This window comes from Trematomus bernacchii, unplaced genomic scaffold (genome assembly GCF_902827165.1).
Source record: "Trematomus bernacchii unplaced genomic scaffold, fTreBer1.1, whole genome shotgun sequence".
NCBI classification, from domain to species: Eukaryota; Metazoa; Chordata; class Actinopteri; order Perciformes; family Nototheniidae; genus Trematomus; species Trematomus bernacchii.
This window is the reverse complement of record NW_022987648.1, coordinates 12,923,244-12,937,412: the sequence shown is the minus strand read 5'-3', so window position 1 is coordinate 12,937,412 and position 14,169 is coordinate 12,923,244.

Here is a 14,169-nt window from a genome sequence, read left to right as displayed (position 1 = left end):
GCCGTTGAGACCAGCGAGCCTAAATATCATATATACGTGAAATAAGTTATTTAGAGACTATGGATGGCGAGGATAAATGTAATAAAGGGATCTACATACATTACATTGGTGACCTACAGTGAGATGGTAACAGGCATGCGCTTAGGGCCCGCTTTCCAGCCAGTTTCTGTGGGGTGACGCATTCTGAGGTGAGGCAGAGCTCATCTGTGCGCTAAATTAGTGCCCGTGCTCCAGCAAGTTACTGTGGGCTTACGAGAGGCAGAGCACGTGCCTGCCTCACTTGTCATCGCTCCCATAGCGGAGCTCGGCAAATTTGCTGATTTTGACTATAAAAAGCGATTAGAATCATACATAAATCACACTTACAACACAGATCAGTGGAGACATTTTATTATTATTACTATTTCGTTTTTCTTTAGTTGTTTTTCCGTTACATTGGAGTATGACAGGTGAGGCTCTGCCTCCCCTGCCTCCACTGACTGCACGTCGCTGGTGACAACACTGTGTAGCACTTAGCTTTTATTGGCTAGTGCTCCAACACATTGTTCATGATTTGCTAAGGGATGGGACACAGATACTTGCAGCTGCCCAATCAGAGCAGACTGGGCTCTGGTTTAAGACGGAGGGTGAAAAGAGGTGCTGCAGCACAGGCAGTATGGGTAAATAATATATCAGTATCTCTTTATGTGAGCCCTTTGCAGTGGTGGTTCAAGAACATTTTACATGGGGTGGCAAAGGGGGGGCAAGAAGTGCTTTGACAAAAAATCCATAAAAAAATGTCATCTGTGGAAGCCGTAGTACTGTAAAAAGCACTACCAATCATTTTAGCCGGCCCGGCTAAAATAACTGGATGGCCTACCTGCCTGTCAGCCTTCCATCTGTGCACACATTTATCTTGAGCCCTTATTGGTCATGTGCGCGGTCGTGTGTGTTGGAGAAGGGGCTCTGTAAGGAAGTGGCAGATTTTTTCCGGTTGTGTATTTTCAAATTCTAGCGCACTCGAGCTGGTTTCTCCAAAATTACCTACCCCACCATTAACCCTTAGATGCACGAGTGACTGGACCCTACACTCTTCCATAAGTGGGTCAAAAAGGACCCGTATTAGAATAATATGTGTTTTTATGCCATTTTTGTCATTTTGGTTAAGAAAAATCACTTGTATAATATTTAGTATTATATTTTGGTTCACACTAGAAATATTTTATATTTAATTTTTCACTATTTATAATTTTAGACATTTTTTTTACATTTTGAAAAAAAACGTTTTCCCATAGGATTCCGTAGAATTTTTTTAACCCACTTATAGAAGCTTGGGGTAGTAATACAAAAACTACAATTTCTTAAAATGTAAATTAAAAATTTGAATGGCATGATATCTAAAACATGTTTTTTGAGGAATAGCTGGAATATGAAATGATAAACAAAATGTAATTACAAAGATACTTCAAGAAAACCACCTCACCGGGTCAAAAAAGACCCACTTATGGGGTAGTAATACAAAAACTAATTTTTTGTTAAATGTATCTGTTACGAACCTACTAGGGATGAGTAAGGTAACACACACCAGATGGTTTTGGTAAGTCATTATAATAGGGTTTTAATGAAATAACAACAAAGGTGTACAACAAAAAGGGAGCAAAGGTAACCTAAGCTAAACTAAGAAGCCAAAAGGGCGCAGGTCTACAGCTAATAACAGAAAGAGGACTCTACAAGTGAGCCTACTGAGATCACTTCCAATCAGCACTAATGGAAGGAGCTGCAGGAAAACACAGCTAACAAAAGAAACTAAACACACCACTTTAAACACATATCAACACTCGACACGAAGCACATATATCAACACTCGACACATATATAATCACACCAAACACAGTCTGTAGTGTCCACGACACAAGAGCAAAAGGTATAAGGCGTCTGATCGCAGCAGAGCCTCCCGAGTAGAGATGGGCGAGTCCTGATTCATCCGGATCATTATCCCGGATCCTAGAAATGAGCTGGTCGTGACGAGTCTCCCTTCTCCATTAACCCGAGTCCTTGAGTCCCACACTTGGTGTGACGTACAAATTAAAACTATAAATTGCGTCACTTGCTACTCTCTTTATAACATGTAAAATCACATTACAACGTAGCCCAGTCCATCTACCTACCCTTTAGCAAGTATACAGGATAGCTACCTGCCAGAAGTTATCGTTTGGCTCAGGGGAGGGGACGCGGATCAGTGAAACTTCCTGCAGACTCGTGGGGACTCAGAGGAGCCGACGGCTCCTAACCGTAATAGCATAGCAGATCCAGCGATCCATACTCGTCATGTGCACGAGCATAGCCCCTCCTCCAGCACCCGGCTCCCGCACGAGTCAACAGCAGACTCAGATTCGCAAATCCTGACTCACTGTGCAACACACAGCAGAGCAGACTCAGATTTGCCAAATCGCAAAATAACCCTTTTTTTTTGTGATCAACATTTTTTATTAAAGCAAAATACACTGTGTAGCGGAGGTTAATATAACGTCAGTTTAATAGATAGATAGATAGTACTTTATTGATCCCAAATTGGGAAATTGTTGTTACAGCAGCATAAAAGGCATTTTACAATAAAACAAAACTACAAAATATACAAGAATAGAAAGAAAAATAAAATAAAATATAAAATATACATGTCGAAATAGAAAATATACATGCAGATATTATATATATATATATACAAATATATATATATATATATTCAAAATATATGGAATAATAATATGCTCGTGAAATCGTCTTTGTGCCCCTCTCCAACTTTGCCCATTTTCGTATTTTGTACATATTTCGTTTACTTTTGCCGTTTTACTTTTAACATGGTTCGCAACATGCTAGCCGACCGCACCTACTCTGCCATACAATATAGCAGAGAGGAACTTTTCCAATTGCGAAACTTCGTGGACAATATTAACCCTCCGACAGACAATGGAGATTCACCATGGCTACCTGTTGCTGTTCTACCTGAGAGACGCAAGAAGAAGACAAAGCGGGGATGCCGGGCCGGGTTGCTGGTCAAACTGAGAAAACGTGAGAATCGGCCCCCTCTTCCGAGTATTCTTCTGGCTAATGTTCAATCCATTGAAAATAAGCTAGATGAACTCAGAAGCCGGATTGCTTTTCAACGGGACATTAAGAACTGTAACGTGTTAATTCTCACTGAGACTTGGCTCAACCCCGCTATCCCGGACTCCGCTATTGTCCCTGACGGATTCTCTATTTTTCGTCAGGACCGGACTGCAAACTCGGGGAAAAGTAAGGGAGGTGGTGTGTGTGTAATGACTAACAACAACTGGTGCTCAGATGTGAAGATTATTTCATCGGACTGTTCCGCACAGCTAGAGCACCTCATGATCTCATGTCGGGCCTTCCATCTGCCGAGGGAATTCACATCTGTTGTGATAACAGCAGTGTATATCCCGCCGCAGCCACTCGCCGACAACAACACGGCACTCGATCAGCTGTTTGGGTTTATTGATAAAACCGAGACTTCACGGCCAGATGCGGCGTTCGTTGTGGCCGGAGATTTCAACACCGCCAACATGAAGAAGGTTTTGCCAAAATATTACCAACACATCAACTTCCCGACGCGCGGGGGAAACATACTGGACCATGTTTATTCCCCTTTCCGGAATGGATATAAGGCTCTCCCTCGCCCTCCCTTCGGCAAATCAGACCATATCTCACTACTGTTGTTGCCTGCGTACAAGCAGAAACTTAAAAGGGACAGACCGATAACAAGGACAGTACAACGATGGAGCGAGGAGTCAGATTCAGCACTGCAGGATTGCTTTGCATCTACGGATTGGAGTGTGTTTGAGGACAATAACATCAACACACACACGGACACTGTCATCTGCTACATTGGGAAATGCATCGATGACGTGGTACCGAAGGTTTTCTGTACGGACATTCCCAAATCAAAAGCCCTGGGTAAACGGTGAGGTGCGCGGCAAACTGAAAGCGCGCACTCTCGCGCACACAGCGGGAGATTTGGAGGAGTACAGGAAGTCTAGGTATGATCTCCGGAGAGCAATAAAAAATGCAAAGAGACAGTACAAAGAGAAGGTGGAATCTGACTTCAAAGGCTGTAACACTAGGAATATGTGGGCGGGACTAAGGACAATGACTGACTACAAAGGAGCAGCGGGGGGTGCTGCGGGAGTGTCTGCGTGCGCATCTCTCCCAGATGAGCTAAACAGTTTTTTTGCACGCTTCGAGAGCAGCCAGGCTGTGGAGGTACAGAGGGACCAGGAGCTACACTGCCCTTTTGTTTTAAATAGGGCAGATGTGTGTAAATCCTTTAAAAGGGTTAACCCACACAAGGCTCCTGGACCTGATGGCATCCCTGGCCGTGTTCTCAGGGTGTGTGCAGTTCAGCTGGCAGAGGTGTTCACAGACATCTTCAACAGGTCCCTGCTGCAGTCTGTAGTCCCCACATGTCTTAAACACTCCACCATCATTCCTGTCCCCAAAAAGACAATCATCACCTGCCCCAACGACTACCGCCCAGTAGCACTCATCTCCATCATAATGAAGTGCTTTGAGCGGTTAGTCAAATTATTCATCACCTCCTCCCTCCCTGAATCTCTGGACCCCCTGCAGTTTGCCTACAGAGCAAACAGGTCCACAGACGACGCCATAGCCCTCACCCTCCACACTGCCCTCTCACACCTGGACCCGAAGAAGAGGAACACATATGTGAGAATGCTGTTCATTGACTACAGTTCAGCATTCAACACCATTGTGCCCTCCAAGCTGGCCATCAAGCTCAGAGACCTCGGACTCAACAGCGCCCTCTGCGACTGGATCCTGAACTTCCTGACGGGCAGACCCCAGGCAGTGCGGGTGGGAAATATCACATCCTCCACCCTGATTCTCAACACCGGTGCCCCTCAAGGCTGCGTGCTCAGCCCTCTCCTCTACTCCCTGTTCACCCACGACTGCGTGGCCACACACAGCTCCAACACCATCGTGAAGTTTGCTGATGACACGACCGTCATCGGCCAGATCACAGACGATGACGAGACGGCATACAGAGAGGAGGTCGAAAACCTGACATCTTGGTGCCAGGAGAACAACCTCCATCTCAACATCAGCAAAACAAAGGAGCTGATTGTGGACTACAGGAAGCAGCAGGGAGAGGGACACGCCCCCATCGCCATCAATGGGACTACGGTGGAGAGAGTCAAAAGCTTCAGGTTCCTTGGGGTCCACATCACTGAGGACCTGACATGGTCTCTTCACACCACCACCATCACTAAGAAAGCTCGACAGCGGCTCTTCTTCCTCCGCAGGTTTGAGGAGGTTCAAAATGGATTCCAGGATACTCTGCAACTTCTACAGGTGCACGATAGAGAGTATCCTCACTGGCAGCATGACGGCCTGGTACGGCAGCTGCACCCGACCTCGATCGTAAGGCTTTACAGAGGGTGGTGAAAACTGCACAGCACATCACCAGGACGGAGCTGCCATCCATGGAGGACCTTTACTTCCCAGCGGCTCAGGAAGAAATCACTACGGATTATCAAAGACCCCCATCACCCCCGCCACAAACTGTTCTTTCTGTTGCCGTCTGGCAGACGTTACCACCGCAGCATCCTGGCAAGGACAAGAAGATTCGGAGACAGTTTTCTTCCCGCGGGCAGTGAGACTGTTAAAAAATTGAACTGTTGAAACAACTTCAAACATTCAACTGCTACTCAGTAGTATGTATCTAATACCTAATATATATATATATCATTCCAATAACTTGTATATAGACTCATACTGCACTATTCCACATCATAACTTTATTTCATTTTTATAACTATTATTATTTTTGTATTGCTCTTGCTCTTATTGTTATTATGTTATGTTATTATGTTGCATTGTTGGAGAAGCCTGTGACATAAGATTTTCAACTGCATAATTACTCTGTAGCTATGTCAGATTGACAATAAAGAACCTTGAACCTTGAACCTTGAAATGCATCAACTTTTCGGTTTCACCGATAGGATTTCTACGGTCTTGGTGATGCTGACTCATATGACTCAAATGACTCGTATGATCCGGATCTCTTCAATGACTGACTCAGAAGACCCTGAGTCCGTAAAATGATCCGGATTTGCCATCTCTACTCCCGAGTGATAGCTTCCAGGCTTTGTAGTCATCTAAGGAAGGTGTGCGCTGGGATGGCACGGGGATTGGAGAGCGTCGGGCCCGGCGTGCTCCAATCAGTGTCTTCGGAGGAGGACCAGGAGATGACAGCCAATTACGTTGGGGCAACCACACAGCTCATTTACATAATCACACACACACACACACAGCTGCAAACAATCCCAGACAGGTTAACGAGCAGACAGAAACAGCAGCCGTAACAGTATCAAATGTGAATTTAAAATTAGAATGGCATGATATCCAAAACATGTTTTTTGAGGAATAGCTGGAATATGAAATGATAAAAAAATGTAATTACAAAGATACTTCAAGAAAACCACCTCACCGGGTCAAAAAAGACCCACTTATGCATCTAAGGGTTTTAATGTTGTAATTTTTGAGTATCTTCCATATATATGATGTTGTCCAAAAACACACCACCATTCAGCTTAAAATAATAACCCTATCGTCCTATTGTGTCTAAAAACAATAATTTTGAAAAGCTAATATGTTTTTTTGGGGGACGTATCATCATATGAATATAATAAAAATGTGCAGTTACAATGCATTTTATTGGGATCTCTTTCTATCTGCTCATCATTAAGCATCTTATGGTTATTTTTGGGCCTGCATTATGATGTACAATTATGCTGCCAACAATTGACTACATATAAGGATTCGATTCCTCCCACGCTCAGTTTAGCAGCCAGTGCAGTGATTACACTAAATTATTTTCTGGTAGTTTTCCCTAATGAACATTAACAAGCTAAGTTATGAGTTAGATATGCTACATCTTGACTGGAAGACACTTATACATATTAATTGACGCATTTATAACTAGCAACAACACACGACACAAGACAGAACTTGTACTTAACACGTCTCGGGAAAAAACGTTCAGTATTGCTGCACCAGCTGTGTCTGCCTTCATTTTGATATGCTTTAAAATTGGTAAGGAACCTGTGATCAACTTTGGTGATAACAAAATGACCTATTTAATAATGATGGTGGCAGAGGCTGCAGGTGGGAACACTTGACCTGCATCAAACAATGTGTGTATTTTGCCCAGATGAGGCATGGTTACCCTCTCACAGACTAAATTAACCCTGCTGCTCTGAAAGGTAGGTTCAAAATGTTAACAGCCCCAGATTTGTATAGTTGTTATTTCTATGGTAATAGGGGTATTGTGCCAATAGTCGTGTGTTGGCATACATTGTTGTAATAATGTCATGAATATGGATAAAGCACACCTGGCCAGCAGCATGACATGTAGAATGAATTAACACTTAATATGCTGATTGTTGTGCTGCCCATTCTTCGCACGCTATACCCCTAAAGTACATTATGTCCTTACAGTTTCTGATTAATGCAAATGTTTTTGTTTCTTGGAATAGTACCTGCTTTTTGAGTTGAATTATAAATATCTAGAGTCAGATTAAGATATATATTTTCAGACCTCGATACAATGCGAATGAGATTTTACTACAAACTGTATACACCTGTCAGTTAACTGCATGTCTTAGTATTTCCAGTGCTCAATGTAGGTCAGGTCCAATAGAGTGGTGCAGGGATGACGTATTTTTGTATCTAATCGATAGATTTATGATCGTTTGATTTATGATTAGAAAATTATAAAAGTAGGGTAGACATGTGGAGATTATGAACAAAACGTGCATTTATCAAACAGGTTCGTTTTCCACAGATCTTATTTTTTACAATATTCCAAAATCCTATGGAGAAATCCCATTGCTTTTTTGTCGAGGGAACCCATGCGCAGCCTAGTTCCGGGTCGGCGTACAAAAATACGTCATCACTGCACCAGGCGGTGGTGGTAATAAACCTGATGCTGTTTGGTAACTTCCAAAAATCGTCAGCAAAATAAATCCCAGTAAGTGCGCCGGACGTTGAATCAGATTTCCGTTAAGGCCAAATGGTGTATTACAACTTCTGTCTCAGTCAGTGAAGTCATTGGGCCAAAAAATTAATGTTTACCATTGACTTACATTTGGAAAGAGATGTGTATAAATCAACTGATTTCTTTTTGTTTCATCAACACTTTTATAGCCTTAGTTAAAATCATTAGGTTCTAAATGTTCTAAATCACTAAAAGCCCAATCCTGTTATTTTCTCTCTCCATTCATCACAACACAATAACCAACGCTCAATGGGCCCTGATACGTGTACTGAAGAGTGGAAAACATAAAATCCTGCTTTCACCCTTTTTTTCAAAGTAAACCAAAGACACCAACATATTATTTGCAAATGGTGCAGCAGTTAGATGAAATAGAGACCATGGAAACGTATGAAACAAAGTAAATCCTGACCATCATCTCCATCAGCATCCAAAACGCTTTAGTCCTCCTTGCTGTCTAAGATAACAGCAGTAAATGACAATATCTGACAGGAAACACCTGCTGCTGCTATATGTTCTGTTTCAGCTGTCAAATATTGAGTAGATGTGGCAAGAATAAAGAGCTACATATGCAGTTTCAAGTTAAAAGTAAAGCGACAGGACCTGTTTCACTTCAAGCTGCTTTGCAAAAACGTCTATGAAAAATAAGAAAATGGCTAATACATCAGTGTTTTTCTTCACCATGGTTTCTAACTGCTTTCCCTAATTTTCCCAGCCAAAGGAAACCTCTCCACTTCAAACCTCCTCCAAAACTCTTACGTATACTGTGTGACCATAGCAAGGTGTGTACTGTATGCAATCAAAGTACCAGGGCTTTGGATTATAGCGTTGATAAAAAGGTAGAATCAAAAATAGCTGTTACCCCGAAATAGATTTGTCTGTTTCCAATTAAGCAACTGTACACTAACAGATGTCAAAAGTGATATTGTAGCCTACTTTCCCACTTCATTATTTCCAAACAACTGTTTTATTCAATTGCAGTTATTCCAGAAAAAGAAGCGAACAACAAGCATGTAGCCGCTTCCAAGCGACTTCTTATAAAAAGGGACTTGTTATTCTGTAAGGAAATTACAATGAGCTCTCTCAATGACCTTATACAAGAATTGGTGAGTAATGCAAAAAACATGAACATTTTCCTCTATTGTTGCCTCTATGTGTGGCTGTATTGAATCTTTCTTACGCATCCATAATTTTACACGACTCCCAACCTGAGCGCTCTCAGAGGTCCTTCACCTCTACTGTTCGTAGCCACCGATGCATGACAGAAATGCAAGTGTACAGAAGCAAAATATCCCATTATACATTCGCTAAGTTAGGGTTTTCCTCTGCTTCGTTCCTTCCCTGTCTTTTGAGGCAGTCAAAGAAGGAATAATATAAGAAAAAAACAAGGCAAATAAGGACAAGCACAGAAAGGAGGTCATTTCAAGATTACAGTGAAAATGACATGATTTAACAACACCATGGTGCCTGTCACTCGAGTCAGAGTCCCCATCTCTGGGGGGAATACTCTGGTAGTTCTTTGTGTGTAGAGGTGTGTGTGGTTAACGAAGCAGCCTCTATCTCTATTCAGCTGTTCTAATGAAGGGAAACACAGTGAAGTAAACGTATAAAGGCACTTTCTCTTCGTTCGCACAAAATACTATTTTGTGCGAACGAGAAAGTATATCGTGCCAACCTGTCTCCCACAAATTACGTTCCCACAGAACTAAACTGCATTCTCAATTACGTTTAGCTAGAAACGTATTTTTCTCCCACATTACGTTTGTTACGAACGTATCTCAAATTCGTTTATTTCTACATATCTTCTAGAAACACATTTTCCTCCCACACGTTACGTTGTTACGAATGTATCTCAAATACGTTTATTTTCTTACATATCTTCTAGAAACATATTTTCTCCCACATTACGTTTGTTATGAACGTATCTTAAATAAGTTTATTTTCTACATCTTTGCCATTTATTGTCTTGCTTATAATAATGATAATAGTCATTTATAAATATCATTTTAGAGCACACATTTGAAATCGACGATCGGGCTCGATATCCTATGGTTAAATTAAAATCAGTACGCGAGGCTGTAATTTCGCCAGCTGCGAGGCAGAAAATAATAGTTTTAACATGCCAAAAAAGCTGCTGTGTCATTTAGTGCACCTCAAACATTAAAACAAATCCAGAGTTACGTGTTTCTGTACTTCCTCTAAGAAGAAAGGACAGTTTAGAGCTCTGTGGCTTCAGGCTTGATCGCCGTTGAAATGACAGCTGGTTTCCACAAAAGTGGGCGGGGCTGTAAAGTGACGTAGGAAAGATCCTCAGCTCGCTGATTGGATGTTTTAGCCGCAATGCACGTCGGGATATGGTGTTAATGCGATATGATATCCGAAAAAAAATTCAGAGTTTAGGATGGCCGAAGACACTACACTACCCATAATCCCCAGCTATCGTTTGGGACTACAGTCCCGTTGACAAACCCCGTGATTAATCTTCAAGCTCTGGGATTGGATGTTGGAGAGGCAGTGCGCCAAGGTTACGCCGAGCGCCAAACAGCTCTTTGAAATGGAACGAAACCATGGCAGACTTTCCAAAACTGGACTCGAACGCCCCCCCCAGAACTACACATGCTGGCTATTGTGTTTCGCAACATGTTCTATGGCACGTCTCTACTGGGAATTGTAGTTTTAAAAGACGTTTTCGTTTTTCCCAAATTAGAAGTTGACAGTATTAAACTGTGTACAACCCTGGAGGTTTAGGGGATAGGAAACAAATTGGTGTTATCAAATGTAAAACATGTAATTAATAAATGGGTGAAAATCGCTTGTGTCCATAATGGGAAGCATTAATATACCGCCAGTGCCAGCTCATTGTTACTTTGTAATTCTACTCCACTACATTCAGAGGTTAACCTGGTATTTTTACTTCCACTACATTTATTTTAGTTACTTTGCAGATTCTGATTAAAAGATGTGAAATATAAACAACCCTTAAAGGCAGACTTTAGACTTTAGACCTGAGAACATTCAGGGAAGGTGATTGTCAAGTGCAAACAATCAGGCGAGATATTAGTTTGGTTGCTTGAGAAGACTAAACTTTATCTGCAGATCTCTATCAAGTATATTCATTCTCATTATTCTCTATTAATAGTTATTAAAAACTGTATTGCTATTTTGCACATCCCTTTCAAGATTTCTAAGGTTTATTGACATATCATATACACAACTATGTTGAAGTTATGCAATTAATGAAAAAACTTGGGTCACAGGTTCCTCAACAGTGCATTACAAGACATCTATCAATATGTGTGTATACCCTCCACCATTCAACTCAAATTCTGCACATTTCTTATACTATCTACATACATAAGAGTATAATTAATGTGTATAATATCAGTTAAAATAAGTGCTTCAACACAGTTAACATTGCAGGAAAGCAATATATTAGACGTTAAGTACTTTGTCAGGCTTAATATTTATCTGTAGATAGATACCCCCAAAGCTTTTTTCTTATTTTAAAGAAGACCTTAACCTAAAGTATTCTTTAATGTGTTAATAAAGGTTCATTAGTTTGTCTGTTTTGCACATCCTCCTATTAATATCTTTGTACATCCAGCACTAAACTGTTTTATTGTAGAGATCACTTACAGTATCTTCTTGATTTTTTATATTCTATATTTCTATCATTGACCTTCTACTTTCCCCCTCTGAAAGTATGTACTCTTAATATTTCTTTCATCAAATAACATTATTCAACAAAAATAACATTATTCCAAAAATAATTAAATAACGTGCTTTAACCACTAGGGCGGTGCACACAAGGTACACACAGTATACTATATATAACTTTGTATTATTAGTGTAGGAAACTTATGTATGATTCTGAAGATGGTAGTTATATTCATGTTTTTATCATAATTTTACAGGATATTGCTATATTATTCTCATGTTTACTTCTACTACACATTAATATCTGATTTGTAAAAAACATCACAGACAGAAGGTATATCCGTCATTTGATGGTTAGCTATTGAAATTGTGATTCCATAGATGTGTCTCCCATCACCCCAAATCCGCCTGACTATTCTCTCCACTCAGTATTTACATTCTTATATTCAAAGAAAATCAGTATATCTTAAAAACTACAAGTCCTTTTCTACCAGCTGTGCACCGTTATGGTGTAAATATAACCTATCTACAATTGGATCAAATATAAAAGTCAGCCGAATTAGTAATTGATACTGCAAGGAGACGTATTTTGTGAAAATAAATGTAAGATGTTGTTTAATTGTTTAAATGATCCACGTCATGTATTCAGTTTCGGCGGCAGTTCTTCCTGTTTGTCCAGAAGTCTTCTCATCAGGGCTCTATAAATAAAGAACTACGGCAGATGTGTAATATTTAATGCAGCCGAACCGTGTATTACAATGCCGTTATGTGATGACTTTCAAAGAGAAAAGCAAGAACACTCGGAATAAAGTATTATTATTTTTTTTTAAATGTTTTCGGATTTCTCATCGCATAAACACCATATCCCAACGTGCATTGCGGCTAAAACATCCAATCAGTGAGCTGAGGATCTTTCCTGCGTCTGTTTCCGGTATTGTTCCTGTAATGAGAGTTCACATTTATGCTACATTGAAGGGTGGAATTGACTACACATCTTCATAAACATAATTTGCTTCAGATATAACTCATAGCAATATTGTAACCATTAAGAAAAGCCAACTGCATTAAAAACCCAGTTAACAAACACTAGGTAAAGTATTTTTCCTTCAGTAATGAAGATGTAATTCCAATGTAGACACACCTGGGGTTGCTGTTCATGTCTGTTACGCTGAGCCATGCATTGTCTGGAACGTAAAAGGGACGAAGAAGACAAGTGAAGTGACGTACTTCAGGTTCAAGTGTGAAAACATTCCCAGTTAAACAAACAGAAACAATCGCTAATAAAAAGATAAAACACTGGCATGTAATTTACGTTTAGAATAAATAGAATGGTTTTGAATAATAGATGAGAGTAAAATCTACGTCACTTTACAGCTCCGCCCACTTCTTGGGGGAAACCAACGCTGTCATTTTGAACGGCGATCAAGCCTGAAGCCACAGAGCTCTTCTGTTACTGTCCTTTCTTCTTAGAGGAAGTTTGAGGTGTTGAGGTGCAATAAACGACCACAGCAGCTTATTGGCATGTTAAACTATTATTTCTGCCTCGCAGCTGGCGAAATTACAGCCTCGCCTACTGATTTTATTTAACCATAGGATATCGAGCCCGATCGTCGATTTCAAATGTGTGCTCTAAAATGATATTTATAAATGACTATTATCATTATTATAAGCAAGACATAAATGGCAAAGATATGTAGAAAATAACGTATTTAAGATACGTTCATAACAAACGTAACGTGGAGAAAATATGTTTCTAGAAGATATGTAGAAAATAAACGTATTTGAGATACGTTCATAACAAACGTAACGTGGGAGAAAATATGTTTCTAGAAGATATGTAGAAAATAAAAAACGTATTTGAGATACGTTCATAACAAACGTAACATGTGAGAAAATAGTTTCTAGCTATACTAATTGAGAATGCAGTTTAGTTCTGTGGGAAACGTAATTTTAGGAGACAGGGTTGATCGTGCGCACGAGATACTTTTTTGTTCTCTCCATGAACCTTTAGGGGCTCAGTAGTTTTTGACTTTGCAATAGTTTTTGTATTTGCACAGCGTTTCCTGTTGCGTTTGATTTCGGGGTTTGTGTGTTGTATTTAGTTTGCATCATTTCTGTAAATGCAGCGTTTTTTTTTGTTGTATTTGTTTTCAGGGTTGTTTGTTTTTTCATTTCATTATTTGCAGGTGTCAAAACAGAGCCTGCCCAGGTATATTTAAAACAAGTTCCCAACTCGCCTGTACAGTGGGGTAAGGCGCTCATTTTGCAGCTCATGGTTTAAAAACAGAGATTGGCTGGAATTTCCTGTAAAAAAGATGCCATCTTCTGCTATGCTTCTGTAGACATTTCGGTTCAAATACATCTAACTCAGATGCCTTCACCACAATTGTACTAGAGTACCAAACGCTGTCTCCTGGTACTCATCTGAGTAACTCACTAAAAAT